This window comes from Microcaecilia unicolor, chromosome 7, assembly GCF_901765095.1.
Source record: "Microcaecilia unicolor chromosome 7, aMicUni1.1, whole genome shotgun sequence".
Taxonomy (NCBI): Eukaryota; Metazoa; Chordata; class Amphibia; order Gymnophiona; family Siphonopidae; genus Microcaecilia; species Microcaecilia unicolor.
Genome location: NC_044037.1, coordinates 80,346,329 through 80,363,132, shown reverse-complemented (window position 1 = coordinate 80,363,132; position 16,804 = coordinate 80,346,329). Strand labels below are relative to the sequence as shown.

General features: G+C 43.6%; 1 protein-coding gene across 1 annotated transcript in view; it reads left to right on the top strand.

Moving 5' to 3' along the window:
• DIAPH2 (diaphanous related formin 2) overlaps positions 1-16,804 on the top strand; it is a 1,482,340-nt gene that overhangs the window by 475,493 nt on the left and 990,043 nt on the right. The gene's annotated exons all lie outside the window — the stretch shown is intronic.

Genomic DNA, 16,804 nt, shown 5'->3' with positions numbered 1-16,804 from the left:
ACAGTGCAAGAATTAAGCCTTTGGTTAGGCTCAGGAATGAAAAGGGAAACAAAGCTAGAAACCAAGGGTTTCTTTTCTTATTAAAATGAAATTAAATCTATGAATTGCTTCTGTACATGACCCCTTTCTTTATAATCATTTATGCTGTGTTGCTAAGTGCTGCTGAGACTCCTCATCTCAGAAGAATAATTTTTGTACCAGTCCCCGTTGGATGATTACATTTAAATTTCAGAGACTAGCATATTGTATTGAAAATTATTCAGAGTTTTCTTTCAGTTTTATCATTTTCTTAATCTGAACAAGTTCATAGCTTCATTATTTTGTGTAACACTCATTTGAACTTTTAAGTGTCATTTTTTAATAAGTATCCTATGTGATGCCATGATAGCAAATGGTTGCACAAACTCAATTTATACATTCTACAAAATTTGCATATTTTGGGCCCTGTTTACTAAGGAGTGTCAGCGTTTTTAACATGCCTACAATTAGCACACACTCTAACCATGTAGGCGCCTATACGGATATTGTATGCGCATACACGGTTAATGTGCGCATATGGTTAACACGCGTTAAAAACGCTGACATGTCTATAACACGGCTTAGTAAACTGGGCCCTTTATTTGGTATAACAATTTGATGTAGCCACTATTTTGCTCAATAATTTGTCATGAAATAGATGAGAATTTTTTAAAATGCAGATTTCCCTAAGACTGCTATAAAAATACACCCCAGAGCAATGGAGCGTTCTTTCACCAGTGCACATCCTCACAATTCTTCCTCCGTAGGCTTGCCAACTGGCTGGTCTTTAGCTTGTCTAACTAGCAACACTGCCTTTCCCATTAATCTCTGATTGTGATTTGTCCCTACTGTGCCATTCTACTTGAGAATTTCATGTTTATAGCAGAAATTAAGAGGCCAGAGGAGGGATGGAGCACCGTGTGTACTATGAACTCCTGCTTGCTCACTCTCCATGATTCATGGAAATCTCAAATAAGGAGGATGGAGGGTTCAGGTAGGCAAGAAAGTATTACATCTGGGTGAGGGAATCTGGCCCTTTATCCCCCCCTCTCCTGAGTGGCAACAATATCAGGCTCTAACACATTCACAGTAGCCTCCTGAATATTTCTTTCTCTCATTTTACCCTTCTCTCCTGTCTCCATTTGTACCCTTTCCTTTTGTTCTTTCCTTCCCTCCGCAAATTCCTTTTTCTCTTCCTTCCTGCTTAAATGCTAACCTTCCATTGCTACTGCTATTGCTAATGCATGTCATTCCTGAGCTGGTCACACTCCCTGGTGCTTGATTTTGCCAGCTTTATATGTTCTGGCTACTGCTAGGCCACTGTTCCTCAGGTCAGTGCTTTAGTGAGTCCCCCAAATCGGTGATCTTGCAACCTATTTTATAACCAGCCACCTAGTTTAAGACTGCAGAAAATGCCTACTGTCTACGTGGTAGCAACAATGGGGGAGATTCTATATATAGTGCCTAAAAAATTGGTGCTGAAAGCAAAGCCGACTAAGCAAATTCTATAATTGGCGCCTAGATTTAGGCGCCAGTTATAGAATACACTTAATTAATATCTTAGCATCTAAAATTATACGTATCCATTTACACCAGCAAAAACGTGGCATAAATCCCAGTGCATATCATTGTTCGCAATGGGCCATATTTTATAACTACACTGGCATTTCAGAACACCCACGAAATGCCCATTTCCACGCCCCTCTTTGCCTGCGCACGTTAGAAGTTTGGTGCATTTCTTTGCTTAATGAGCTGTGCATGTTAATTCAAATTAATGCTAATTAGTGCTCATTATTGCTTGTTTAGTGCTGCTATCAGCACTCAGTTTGTTAAGTTACGCTCATTGTTATAGAATCCGCTTGGATTTTGGTGCGGATCTCTAGGCATGAAATATAGAATCTGAGGGAATATGTGCTCCACCCCTACTCCACTTATATGCATGCCAACAGTAAAAGTACACACCATGCAAACAGGACGTGCACTTTTACACTGGTTGGTATTTTGTAAGAGGTCATTCCCACTTAGACACATAAATGATTAAAATACTTTCATTTACCTGTGTTCTTGCCACCTAAAACTAAGTGGCTGCTTACAAAATTATTCCCTTTAAGCTCATATTGGTTAGTGCTTTCACAGCCCACCTCTCCTCTGAAAGTTTCCTGGTGCAGTGACCTCACTGATCTGCATAGGGTGTCAGGCTCCCAACCCATTGCTCCTTCTGGATAGATGCCTTAGCTGGGTAGCTGCTCATACAGTCCAAATTCCACACTAAAATATAAATATTTTATGGGAAAGAATTCTGTAGCAAGTCTGCAGTATACGATGGAGCACTCTTTGTTTTCACGTTATTAATCTGTTGTTTGCAGACTAGCCATTGATAGAAACGCTTTCTTTAAGTGTGTTGCACAGCTGCTGATAGTATTGTGTAGCCTTTGATGCCTGGACTTTACTACACACACACAGATAGAATTTTGGGGCTCTTGAGAACAAATATCTGGAGTTTTTTGTTTGTTTTTGTTTTATTTTGCCAAATAGGAAATATGGCAAAAATATACAATTTGGATAATATGCAGAGGCCACTAGACCACCAGGGTGCCTTAAGGTAGTTTTTTTTTTTTTGGGGGGGGGGAGGGGAGGCAGCACAGTCCAGCCCATGCAAAAGCCAGTCAGCCAGCCAATACCTGGCCAGATCAGCCCAGCCTATGCAATAGCCAGTCAGACGGCCATTAGCTAGCCCAGCCAAGGAGGTTTAATGATAGGCCACACAATAGCCAGCTAGCCAAGGGAGGGAGGGAAGGGCTTATGCTAAAGTGATGTTGGACACTAGCTTGCAGCTGATTGAGCTTGAACTTCCAGTCTCAGCTCAGCAAGATGAATGGAAAATACTTTAAAAAAAATACTTTATGAACTTGTACTTCCTTACTAAGTACAGAAGGACAGTTTATTTGTAACGAGTTACAATTAAAAACTATTGGAAAAAATGTAACTTATTACAAGTAAAAGTACTGCCAGTTGTACTTAAGTACTGTAACAAAATAAAAGTACTGTTACTACCCATCTCTGTCTAAAACCTAATGGTTGTGCTGTCTTATTGAAAAAACCCACATTTACCGGAGACTATAACACTTTGTTATACTAAAAATTATGACACTCATAGATTATGCCTGCTTATAGAAATAACTTAAGACTTTCAGACACATTTTACTTCACTCTCAGTCATATGTCACATACTATCTTTCATCCCTACATCACTATTACATACACTCTGGACATATATACATAATCTTCCATGCAAAGCCATCATTCATGCTCATGAAAATGACACTACGTCCAATATTTATGTTACAATAAAATTCTACTGAGGTAAAATTTAAGAAAAAAGTCTTTCGAGTTCACCCTTTGTAGCTTTAGGATCTGAAAATTCCCTGTGTCTTCTTTTTTTCCTCTATTAGTTCTTCCTGATGTATGCATTAAAATCTTATTGTAAAAAATAAATGTCAGTTTCATATCCATCTTTGGCATTGTTTTCCACATTTGCGCCCTGAAGCTGGGGTTATTTTTATTTGAACTGGCGATCTTGAGAGGATTTGGTCAAACTGGAGATCTCATTGTTGCTGACCTTGGATGGGGATGAGGAACGTGAACATACAGTCTTCTATGTCTTAACCGAGCAGGGGAGAAGACACGGATCAGATGGGCTGATATTGTTAATAAACATAAACGTATTCACATTGTGATTGGCAATAGACCTACCGACAGCTACTCAAACAGCCCTTATATCATGCGCACCAAAAAATTGTATCGACACTCAACAGATTGCATGCATATGCATTTACCAGTCATTAACACACCTGTTTACTATGCCACGCCGGCAATGCCGACACAGCCCATTCAAAGTGAATGGGGGGGGGGGGGGTAACTGATTAACACAGGATTACTGCATGAGCCTTTACCACCTACAAAATAGGCATTTCATGGTATGCGTTAGCGCCTAACACAGCTTAGTAAAAGGGGGCCTAACATATTCATCTCCCTCCTCCACTTGCCACTGCCTTCCTCATTAGTTCACTCTCAGCAGCTCCTCGCTATCTCTCCTTCCTGCCCGAGTTTTGACTCCTGCATCAGGGTCCGTGGTGCCCTTGGACTGTTATATTCAATGCTGGCTTCCTTTTCATTCTCCCTTAGGTTGAACAGGTAATTGGCGGAGGAGTGCCTGTCTGCGTTTGGGGCTTTTCCTCCTGGGGGTGCGGGCAAGCCACGTGAGACGTTTCTAAAATAGAGATCTACATAATTGATTAGTTGCTGAAAACAGGGTGGTACTCTATTAGATCTAGATTTCTATATAGAAGATACAAATCAAGGTCAGGTATACAGGTATTTTTCTACCGTCACTTACTATGTTATGTTACTATGTTACTTCCATCATCATGAACTTTGCTGAGCAAATCACTTTCATCTGTGCCCTTCTGCTCCTGTGTTAATTCCTCACCTAGCTCTTTCCATCTTCCTTCACTATATGCTTGCTTTCTCTATGATGTTATTTAATTACGTTCTGAAAACCCAGTGGGGCCCTTTTACTAAGCTGCGGTAAGCACTAGCTCGCGCTTACCACATTTAAAAAAAAAGAGAAAGTACTCATTGTGCATTCTGCACACACTTCTTAATTGCTAAAAAATAATTTTTTTTTTTTACGCTAGAGGCAGGTTGGGGAGCAGAGAGTAGACATGTTTTGTGCTAGTTACATTGACACACACCAACTGATTAGTGCAGGGAGAGCGTGTGAGGCCTTACAGCCTACAGAAGAGTTGGTGGTAGGGGCTCAAGCGCTAATGATCTTGTGCCAATGGGAAAATTAGCCAGTGGCGTACTGGGTGGGCCCAGGCCTACCTACTTTGGACTCAGGCCCCCCCAATAGCAGCACACCTATGATGTGGCTGGCAGGGATTTCCAAGCCCCACCATCCAAAAACTCCCAACAGCTGTCCCTCCTGCATACCTTGTAAATAGCAGATCTTTGGCTGCAGCAAGCAGCAACTGATACATACTGCTTGCACCCAGCCTCACAGCCTCCCCTCCGATGTATTCCTGCCTATGCGGAAACAGGAAGTTGCATCAGTGGGAGGGCTGTGGGGGCCAACATGAGCAGTGTGTATTAGTTGCTGCTTGCTGCCGCTGAAAATCTGCTATTTAAAAGGTATGCAGGAAGACCATATAGCATACAGGTGAGAGAAAGAAGGAGAGACCATATCACATTGTTTGACAGGGCAGGGTTCATCTGCCCACCCATCTTGGGCCCAAGTCCACCCAAAATTGGGCGTCTTGCCCTGTTTTCAGCCATTTTACTGTTGTGATAAAAATGGCCTTAGCACACAGGAAATACCTACATAAAGATGCGCTGAGGCCATCTTATGCTGCAGTTTGGTAAAACGGCCCCCATATAAAGATCCTTTTAAATTCTAACTCCTATTTTTTCTGATCACATCCTTTTTGTTTTCAACCATTAAATTAAAATAAAGGGTCCTTTTACTAAGGTGTGGTATTAAGTGGCCTTAGCACACCCTTACACAAGTTTTTCCCTCACGCTAAGACCTTTACCGCATTAGTAAAATGGCTGATTTTCCATTTTTTGCATTAATGGCCATGCGCTAATGTTGCCATTAGCACACTTGGCTATTAAAAAAAAAATACAGCATTAGCAATTTCCAACATCTGTTTTGTAGGTGGCAGTAATCCTGCACTAATTGGTTAATGGGTGGTGATACAGCTGCACTAAAGGGGCCCTTTTACTAAGCTGCGGTAAAAGGGGGCCTGCGCTAGCATCAGCGAGTATTTTTGAAACGCGCTGAGGCCCCCTTTTACCGCAGTGGGTAAAGGCTGACTTTATTTGAGGAAAGGAAATGGGCATGCGATAAGTGAAACATCATGCAGCCATTTTGGGGGAGATCTTACCGCCATCCATTGAGATGGCGGTAAGGGCTCCCACGCTAACTTGGTAGCCAGGCAATTGTGTGGTGCTGGTCAATTACTGCCAGTTAAGTTCTGACGCTACAAATATAGTACACATTTTAGTAGCGCCGGGAATGGTGCATACTAGGGGTGGGAACTACCATCGGACTCGTGCAGTAGCCCGGTGGTAGTTCAGGATTAGCGTGCGGTAAGCTTGTGTTGGGCTTAACACTGCTTAGTAAAATAGCCCCTAATTGATTAGTGCAGGAATGCCTACTCTGCCTCCAGACATGACCCTTCTGTGCATCTAGGGCGTATCTAGGTGGGGCCACGGGGGCATGGGCCCCCACAGATTTAGCCCTGGCCCTCCTGTTTTCACCCCCCCTGCCGACCCTCCCCCACCACATTTGACCCCTCCCGCTGCCGCCAACCCTCCCCCACCACCAGGTACCTTTGCGGGCGGGGGTCCCCAACACCAGCCAGCCAAAGTCCTCTTCAGTGCCGGTCTACGGCGCATTGCTGATATGGATTCTGTTTCTGTGAGTCCTGACGTCCGACGTCAGGACTCACAGAAACAGAATCCAGATCAGCGAACGCGCCGGACTTGGAGACCAGCGCTGAAGGGGACTTCGGCTGGTGGGAGTTGGGAACCCCCGCCAGCAAAGGTACCTGGTGGTGGCGGGGGAGAGATAGCGGCGGCGGGAGGGAGGGTCGAAAGGGACGGGGGAGGGGCGGCAGTGCCGGGGGGGGGGGCTAAAATGTGCCCCCCTCACCTTGGGCTTTGGACCCCCCTCCCACCGAAGTCTGGCTATGCCCCTGGCACAAAAAAAATTATATTTTAGCGCACAGTTAGCACACACTGATTCGTCATTTACCACAGGATGCCTCAGCGTATCCCATGATACATCATTTTAAGCTGTGGTAAGTGCGTGCTAGCACTTACTACAGCTTAGTAAAAGGACCCCATAAATGCCTTAAGCTTTTCTTTGTCTTGCATGTTGAGCAGATTGTAAGGGACTGTCTCCTATATATTTGTATAGTAACGCACACATCCAGCAGTGCTATAGAAATGAGAAATAATAGTGGTAGTAACAGTAGTAAATATAACTGTAAAACTCATTAACTTGTTTCTGACTAAAATGTTCTCTTTACTTGTAATGTATTAATACAAGCCATTAAGCTAGAATTTCTTCTGGCAAAAACAATCCTAGCAGATGGCACCTTTTCTCTCTATTAATTTCCGATTGGACATGTACTTTGGCTTGTTCAGTCATGTCATAGTTGTAACATAACAAGGATCATTCAAGCAGACACAATGATAATGTACTTATGGGCATGTATTTGAAGCCACTTTTAGTTCACTGCATCTGTATGCAGCCTTTGCAGTTGTGCAGGTATTTCTAATGCAAATGATAAGATGGTCCTTGGGGTGTTTCAGGAAGCTTAAGACAGTGACTGGAATTAAAATGGAGAGAACATTTTTCATCTGCTAATCATTCATGTTCCCAGAAACCATTGATTTGGAGGTTTTGACCATATCTGCTCCCAATTATTCTTTCACTTCTGTTACACCTAGTATTTCTCAAAGGGGATGCTGGGGTCATGGTAGGGTTTCCCTTTGCAGCCCTTTTTGAATGCAATAGCACTTTTTCCCATTACAACCTGCCTGTTGAAAAAAAATTGTTAAAAATGCACAGCTGTTCAATTAAACTATTAGGACTCCTTTTAGAAAGCAGTGCTACCCATTAGCATGCACTGAATGGGAAGAAGCCCATGGGAATTGAATGGGCTTCTTTGCATTCAGCATGCCACTAATTGGTATCCAAGCTTTGTAAAAGGAGCCCTTAGGCAGTAGCCTGAAACTTCAGCCTACATTTTCTAAAAATGCTATGCAGGAACATGTGTGACACACCTGGTGATTACCTTGTGAATGGCACTTTTTAATTTACAATTATAAAATAAACAACTTTCGCATAAAGAAATAGGAAGCCATCAAAGATAATTCTACTAGCAAAATCAATAGGCTGAACATTGTCTAGTAAAAATAACCTTATGTCATGTAGCAATCCAGATCTTTATATACATTTTGATAGGCATAAAGGCCAAGAAAAGCAGTTTTTCTCATCAACCAAATCCATCATTAAGTTGCAGGAAGTTTGTACTATTGAAAAAGTGAGAAATAGTGCTAAGAAAGATATGCTACTTCACTGTAGAAATAATTTTGGTGTGCTTTGATTTAAGATGAAGGTGGTTTAAGTTTAATGAAAGTCTCTATGTGCCACTTTTTGACAATGTCAGCAAAGTGATTTACAGTACAAAAATATTTTAAAATGAAAAAGAAAATGCAATAATTGCATTATCTGTGGCAAAAAGGAGGTAAAAGAAGAAAAGATTCTACAGGGAAAGGTTAATTGTGTATAGTCATTACAGATATCTGTGAGCAGTAGCTTAAAGCGATTATTCTTACACTTGTCCTGGAGACTCCCAGAGAGTTGGATATATCTGCATGTAAAAGAGGAAGTTCATTCAAATCTATCTCAGTCATATTCATTCTGGATATACTGAAAATCTGAATTGATATAGGTCTCTCTGAATAGATTTGGGAACCACTGACATAGACAATGGTGGAAATCAACACTGAAGTGTATGCTAAGGGAATAATATAATTTCTGTGAAATAATTCCCATTAAATAGCACAATTGTGTGTTATTTGCACATAATATACATTTTATACCACAATGTGAATGAAATAATGAGATGCAATCTGTGATATTCATGGAAAGATAATGCCACTTTGGGTTGGCATTATCTTTCCTCCCAGATAGCATCAGATCGCTAATGCACAGTGTGATGCTTCAGGGGGCCCTCTTATAGGGGATGATGGTATGGGCAAGAACCTGCCCATCTACTGACCAGCAAGATACTTCCATTTACAACAAGCCTCCCATTCCCAATCCCACCTGACATTCAATATCCCCTAACTCCCTCCGGCATCTGCTCTCTCACCCCTGTTTCCCAATAGCAATACTGGGAGTCTCCTTGGTGTTTGGTTGGGGCAGGGGAGCAGGTACAATTTCTACTCACCATTAGCTCTTTGGCACCAGGATTCAAAATGGTAACTCTTGACTCCTAGTGGTAGTCTCATGGTACTACTGTTAAGGGGTCAAGCTGCCAAATAAGGGCATGCATTTAGTACCATGAGACTGCTGCTAGCAGTCAAGTGGCACCGTTTTGAACAAAGTGTCATCAGGCAAAAGTGGCTACGGATTGTTCTTGCCCCCCTCGCTAGACACTAGGAAGACCCCCATTAAGTGCTATGGGGGACCACGGGTAGTGGAGTTAGATCTTGGGGGGGAATACTGGATGCTAGACAGATTTTGTGTGTGTGTGGGGGTGGGGGACTGAATGTTGGAGACATATTGAATGCTTGGGATCATCTGGGTGTTCTATTTTAGGCACCAGCTCTTTAAAAGATAGCGGGCTTAATGTGGTGCCCACTGTCTGCCTTTATATTGCTGTAATTAGGAACTCAGCTGCAGCAATACAAACAGAAATTTACCACGTAATTTACTAACTGTAGGTATTGCAAGTTGGTGACCTTGAGTAGTAAAATCTGCTGCAATACTTACTACAACTTAGTAACTATCTTTTGCCCCGATGCTCAAAACTCTAGCGCTGTTCTGAATAGCGCCATAAAAATACAGCCAGAACAGCACAGAAAAGCAACACCCTAATGTTCAACACTAATGAGATGCAAATATAGGTGCAATCATATCATTAAGCATTAAGAAGTTCAGTGGGAGGATTGTGCTTGGTGCATACAGTGGTGGAAATAAGTATTTGATCCCTTGCTGATTTTGTAAGTTTGCCCACTGACAAAGACATGAGCAGCCCATAATTGAAGGGTAGGTTATTGGTAACAGTGAGAGATAGCACATCACAAATTAAATCCGGAAAATCACATTGTGGAAAGTATATGAATTTATTTGCATTCTGCAGAGGGAAATAAGTATTTAATCCCTCTGGCAAACAAGACCTAATACTTGGTGGCAAAACCCTTGTTGGCAAGCACAGCGGTCAGACGTCTTCTGTAGTTGATGATGAGGTTTGCACACATGTCAGGAGGAATTTTGGTCCACTCCTCTTTGCAGATCATCTCTAAATCATTAAGAGTTCTGGGCTGTCGCTTGGCAACTCGCAGCTTCAGCTCCCTCCATAAGTTTTCAATGGGATTAAGGTCTGGTGACTGGCTAGGCCACTCCATGACCCTAATGTGCTTCTTCCTGAGCCACTCCTTTGTTGCCTTGGCTGTATGTTTTGGGTCATTGTCGTGCTGGAAGACCCAGCCACGACCCATTTTTAAGGCCCTGGCGGAGGGAAGGAGGTTGTCACTCAGAATTGTACGGTACATGGCCCCATCCATTCTCCCATTGATGCGGTGAAGTAGTCCTGTGCCCTTAGCAGAGAAACACCCCCAAAACATAACATTTCCACCTCCATGCTTGACAGTGGGGACGGTGTTCTTTGGGTCATAGGCAGCATTTCTCTTCCTCCAAACACGGCGAGTTGAGTTCATGCCAAAGAGCTCAATTTTTGTCTCATCTGACCACAGCACCTTCTCCCAATCACTCTCGGCATCATCCAGGTGTTCACTGGCAAACTTCAGACGGGCCGTCACATGTGCCTTCCGGAGCAGGGGGACCTTGCGGGCACTGCAGGATTGCAATCCGTTATGTCGTAATGTGTTACCAATGGTTTTCGTGGTGACAGTGGTCCCAGCTGCCTTGAGATCATTGACAAGTTCCCCCCTTGTAGTTGTAGGCTGATTTCTAACCTTCCTCATGATCAAGGATACCCCACGAGGTGAGATTTTGCGTGGAGCCCCAGATCTTTGTCGATTGACAGTCATTTTGTACTTCTTCCATTTTCTTACTATGGCACCAACAGTTGTCTCCTTCTCGCCCAGCGTCTTACTGATGGTTTTGTAGCCCATTCCAGCCTTGTGCAGGTGTATGATCTTGTCCCTGACATCCTTAGACAGCTCCTTGCTCTTGGCCATTTTGTAGAGGTTAGAGTCTGACTGATTCACTGAGTCTGTGGACAGGTGTCTTTCATACAGGTGACCATTGCCGACAGCTGTCTGTCATGCAGGTAACGAGTTGATTTGGAGCATCTACCTGGTCTGTAGGGGCCAGATCTCTTACTGGTTGGTGGGGGATCAAATACTTATTTCCCTCTGCAGAATGCAAATAAATTCATATACTTTCCACAATGTGATTTTCCGGATTTAATTTGTGATGTGCTATCTCTCACTGTTACCAATAACCTACCCTTCAATTATGAGCTGCTCATGTCTTTGTCAGTGGGCAAACTTACAAAATCAGCAAGGGATCAAATACTTATTTCCACCACTGTACGCAGAAGAGTTCTGCATTGAGCTTGGCTCCTGTGCACATGTGCCTGGTAAAACCCGAACAAGAAGCACACATTGGCGCCTGTTTTCTGTGGCCCTATATATAAGTGTTTTTAATTTTTTCAGCTTGGACGCTTAAATTTGATGCAGGAAAGAGACACCAATGTGTGCTTTCACTGGACATTAAACATTTTTTTTTTTTTTGTTAGCTTGGATGCTTTAAATTTAGATGCAGATTCTATGTGGGATAAACACAAATGAATCCTGTTTAGAAGGAATGGATCTACAGAATCTTAATGGACATTGGATGGCAATGCCAGTAATTGGGAAGCAGAACCGGTGCTGGGCAGACTTCTATGGTTTACGCCCTGATCGTAACTGAATAGATATAGATGGACTGGAGTGTAAATTTAAGGGACTTCAACGTTGTCTTCAGAACTTTTAGTACAAGAACAGTACTGGGCAGACTTCTACGGTCTGTACCCTGAGAATGGCAAGGACAAATCAAACTCAGGTATACATATAAAGTATCACAGACCATGTAAAATGAGTTTATCTTGTTGGGCAGACTGGATGGACCGTTCAGATCTTTATGTGCCGTCATTTACTATGTTACTATGTTATATACTACGCCTAAATCTAGGCGCCGCTTATAGAATACGCTTAGGCAGAAATGTTTTCTGCTCAGATTTTTTAAGCGCCATATATAGGATCTGGCCCTGTGTGTATTCACTTGGGTCTGCTGTTTCTCACGAGCAACGCTTAAGGTCTTGCACGGGCTTCCTTCTGCTTCTGAAAGCAATCAAAACTGGCAGAAAAGAATCATGATAGAAGCATGAGAATCATTAGAAATCCTCTCTTTCAACACTTAGTGCCTGCTCCAACATGGGGTTATTTTTTTACAATGGTAAGGCAGTTTAGTTTTGGGTGCTCTTTTCTGAGCATTGGAGAAGAATACAAAATGACCACATTAAGATAAGTTTGACCACATTTGCAATCTATCTGCTCCAAAGCCTGGTGCTCTCATTGTTTGCCGTACTAGACCCACCCTGAACATCCTGCACAGGTAAATGTGAGCGCTAGTATGGTGCTAATGGTCTTTAGCGCCTGTGTTTACTTTTGAGCATTGGAGCTTTTGTGCATTGGGTACCATTTTGTTTGAAGAGTGAAACAGCTTTCTTTCCTAATCCCAGCTGTGATGATCACCCAGATTAAGGTGTTGATTGTATTTTATTTAGCATTATTGTCACTGGTGATTCTATTAATAGTGCTTTGTACCTTCATGGGAGAAGTTTTATTTTTTCTTGCTGCTGAATTCCTGAACACTAGGCTTCCACACAAATGGAGAATTATATATATTTAATTTTTTTTAGATTCACAACCAATGCTTTATCGTTATGGATTCTTGATTATAAATAAGCTTGGGAAACTCATTCAGCAGTCTGGTACAAAACGTTTAGAAAATAGCGAGCATTTTATCCATTACTGATAGGAATATAACTAAATAGCAGAATACAATGTGTAAGGAACACAGGCTTCCAACAGAGTCAAAGGTATTTGTCTTACATACAAGTACATAATGTGATGACTTATTAAATATGCTCATAATTTTCACTGAGGTACAAATGCAGGCAATCAAATTGAATGTATTGAGACAAGATTGGCTATTCTGCTCATTCTAATGGACTGACATTGTGTTTTCTTCAGAATTTAATTATGTATTCTGAATAAATAACAATTGACTAAAATGAGAATGTTGAATAAAATAATACAGCAGCATTGCCATGTGTTTTGGTTATGTTATAAATGCTGCATATAAAATGGGTTACTTAGTATGCTCTTGTCTATAAACACATTGTTGGATTTAAAGGCCTTCCTTACAAGTCAGGTCAAACAGTGCATATATCAAAACTTATTTGTATATCTGTATGTATACGAAACTCTGATTAGTGTTTGTTTTCAATGCTGGTGGCTGTGGTGTTTAAATTATTTACAGACTAGTAAAAAAGGCCCATTTCTGAGACCAATGAAACGGGTGCTAGCAAGGTTTTCATCATAGTGTGTATGTTTGAGCGAGTGTGTGTGAGAGTGACTGTGTGAGAGAGAGTGAGAGACAGAGTGAATGTGCGAGTGTGTGTGACATAGAGTGAGGCTGTCTGTGTGAGAGTGTGTGTGTGAGAGAATGAGAGTGTGCGGCAGGGGCGCCCCTTCCGTCTCCTGCCCTCCTTTCCCCTCCCCCCTGTGTTTCCTCCCCCTTTCCTTCCCCTCCCCTCCCCTTTTTCCTCCCCTCCCCCTCCCAGCTTCAGGGTCGTGGCCCCCCCTCCCTCCGCCTTTCAGGGTCATGGCCCCCCTCCCACTGCCACGTTACAGCTGGCTCCCTCCCTCCCTCTCACGTTCAGGCAGGCTGGCTGGCTGGCTCGCTCCCTCCCTCCGACGTTCAGGCTGCCTGCCTGCCTGCATGCCTTCCTCCCTCCCACGTTCAGGCTTGCTCGCTCCGTCCTTCCCTCTTTCAGGCTGCTTTCCTCCTTTCCGCCAAACAGCTGACTCCCTCTTATACGACGGCCCTGCAGCCCTCTCCTCCAAACCGCCTCCCCAACGCGGCTGCTGAAATCGCCGCTCCGGTCTCGCTGGGCCCCGCAATAGCGTCACCAATCCTCTTCTCGCTGAACAGCTGACTCCCTCTTCCCCGACGGCCCTGCAGCCCTCTCCCATTCGTTCAGTGTCAGTGCTCCGCCCTTGACGTCATCACATTTGACGCGTGGGCAGGGCAGGCACTCATGGAGGTAAATTGATTTCAGCCACTTCACTTTTAGAACGTTGGGAAAGTGAGGCTTCATTAGAACGTTGGAGGTGCGTTTTATATAGAGAGATGTTTAGTAGTTATTCAGGGGTCCTTTTAGCAAGCTGCTTTTAGATTGTACACCTGTCTTTTAGATTGTAAGCTCCTTGAGCAGGGACTGTCCTTCCATGTTAAATTGTACAGCGCTGCGTAACCCTAGTAGCACTTTAGAAATGGTAAGTGGTAGTAGTAGTAGTGGTGGGGGCTGTTTTTGCCACGCAATGAGGCTCTTTTTACCGCAGCGAGTAAAAACGCCGAAAAAAGATTTCACTTACTGCGTGACCATGTGGGGAGGAAGCAGTTACCGCCACCCAACCTGGTGGTGACTGGTTAGTGCACAGTGCTTCTGATTACCACTGGGTTAATGCCTGTAGAAATATTTTTTAAATATTTCCACTAGCGCTGCTTGTAGCTTCGGATTGGCGTACAGTAAGCCTGTGGTGAGCTTACTGCTGCTTTGTAAAAGGGCCCCTCAGATAGCAACCAGGGCTGAATAGCCACATAAAGCATCAAGAACCACAGTTGTCTGGAAAACCATTATATTCAAATCACTATCTAGATAGTTGACTGGATAAGTTAAGGTAGCAATTATCCAGACTATATGTGGCTTAACTATCACTGGATAACTGACTCTGCCAAAGCATTGCCCCTGCCCTATACTGATAGTGCCAAAGCAGTCTTAGGGGTCCTGTTACTAATGTGTGCCAAAAAATGGGTTGCGCTAGTGTAGGTGCATGTTTTGGGTGTGCGCAGATCCATTTTTCAGCGCGCCTGTAAAAAAAGGCCTTTTTTAATTTTTGCGGAAAATGAACATGTGGCAAAATAAAAATTGGTGCACGTGCATTTTGGGCCTGAGACCTTACCACCAGCCATTGACTTAGCGGTAAGGTCTCACGCGTTAACTGTGCAGTAATCGTCTATGTGTGTAGAATGACGATTACTTTGCACCAGAAAATAAAAATTATTTTCCGGTGCATATAGCAGATGCGTGTCAAAAATGAAATTACCGCAAGGGCCACGCGGTAGCCAGGTGGTAACTCAAAATTGATGCACGTTGGGCACGTGTAGGCTCCTATCAGGTGAATTTTCGAAAGAGAAGTGCGCCCATCTTCCAACACAAATCAGGAGATGTGCGTCCTTCTCACAAGGTCGCCCAAATCGGCATAATCAAAAGCCGATTTTGGGCGCCCTCAACTGTTTTCCATTGCGGGGACGACTAAAGTTCACGGGGGTGTGTCAGCACTGTAGCGAAGGCAAGACTGGGGCGTGCTTAGGAGATGGGCGTCCTCGGCCAGTAATGGAAAAAAGAAGGGCATCCCTGACGAACACTTGAGCAACTTTACTTGGTCCATTTTTTTAAATGACCAAGCATCAAAAAGGTGCCCGAACTGACCAGATGACCACCGGAGGGCATCGGGGATGACCTCCCCTTACTCCCCCAGTGGTCACTAACCCCCTCCCACCCTCAAAAAAAATCTTTAAAAATACTTTTTTGTCAGCCTGTATGCCATCCTCAAATTCCATACTCAGGTCCATTGCAGCAGTATGCAGGTACCTGGAGCAGTTGTAGTGGGTGCAGCGTACTTCAGGCAGGCGGACCCAGGCCTATCCCCCCTACCTGTTACACTTGTGGTGGTAAATGTAAGCCCTCCAAAACACACTGTACCCACATGTAGGTGCCCCCTTCATCCCTAAGGGCTATGGTAGTTGTGTACAGTTGTGGGTTTTGGGGGGGGGGGTAGGGGGCTCAGCACCCAAGGTAAGGGAGCTATGCACCTGGGACCTTTTTCTGAAGTCCACTGCAGTGCCCACTAGGGTGCCCGGTTGGTGTCCTGGCATATGAGGGGGACCAGTGCACTACGAATGCTGGCTCCTCCCATGACCAATGGCTTGGATTTGGTCATTTTTGAGATGGGCATCCTCGGTTTCCATTATCGCCGAAAACCGAGGACGACTATCTCAAAAACGACCTAAGGATGACCATCTCTAAGTATTATCGAAACGAAAGATGGACGCCCATCTTGTTTCGATAATACGGGTTGCCCCGCCTCTTTATGGGGCTGTCCTGCGAGGACGCCCTCATGAAAACTTGGGCGCCCCGTTCGGTAAAAGGGCCCCTTAATGAGTAACACTGTCTGGAGAGTGCTACTGAATATCCACATCTAACACTGTCAAGGCATTTATCCATATACCAGCTGCCATTATCTGGATAAATGCCTTTCAGTACTGGGCAATCTATACCCACCCTATCCATTATGGCTGTCTCCCACTTTTTATACTTCTAAATTTTGGAGTTTTCTTTGGATTTTGTATAAGTCCCTCAAATTTGGACACAGATCTCAGATCCATGCATAAACTAATTAGTCAGTTAGGCACTAACAGTCATTGGCATTAGCAACCACTTAATTGGTAGTAATTAGGAGTTGCACACAGATCTGCCCTACACCCTATTCTCTAACATGAGCACCTAAATTTCATAGCATGCAACTCTAAAGGGAGCATGACCATGAGAGGAGCATAGGCAGGTCAGGGGTGTTCCCAGAAATTAAGTGTGATGTTATAGAATACCTGCATTTGTATGCTTAACTG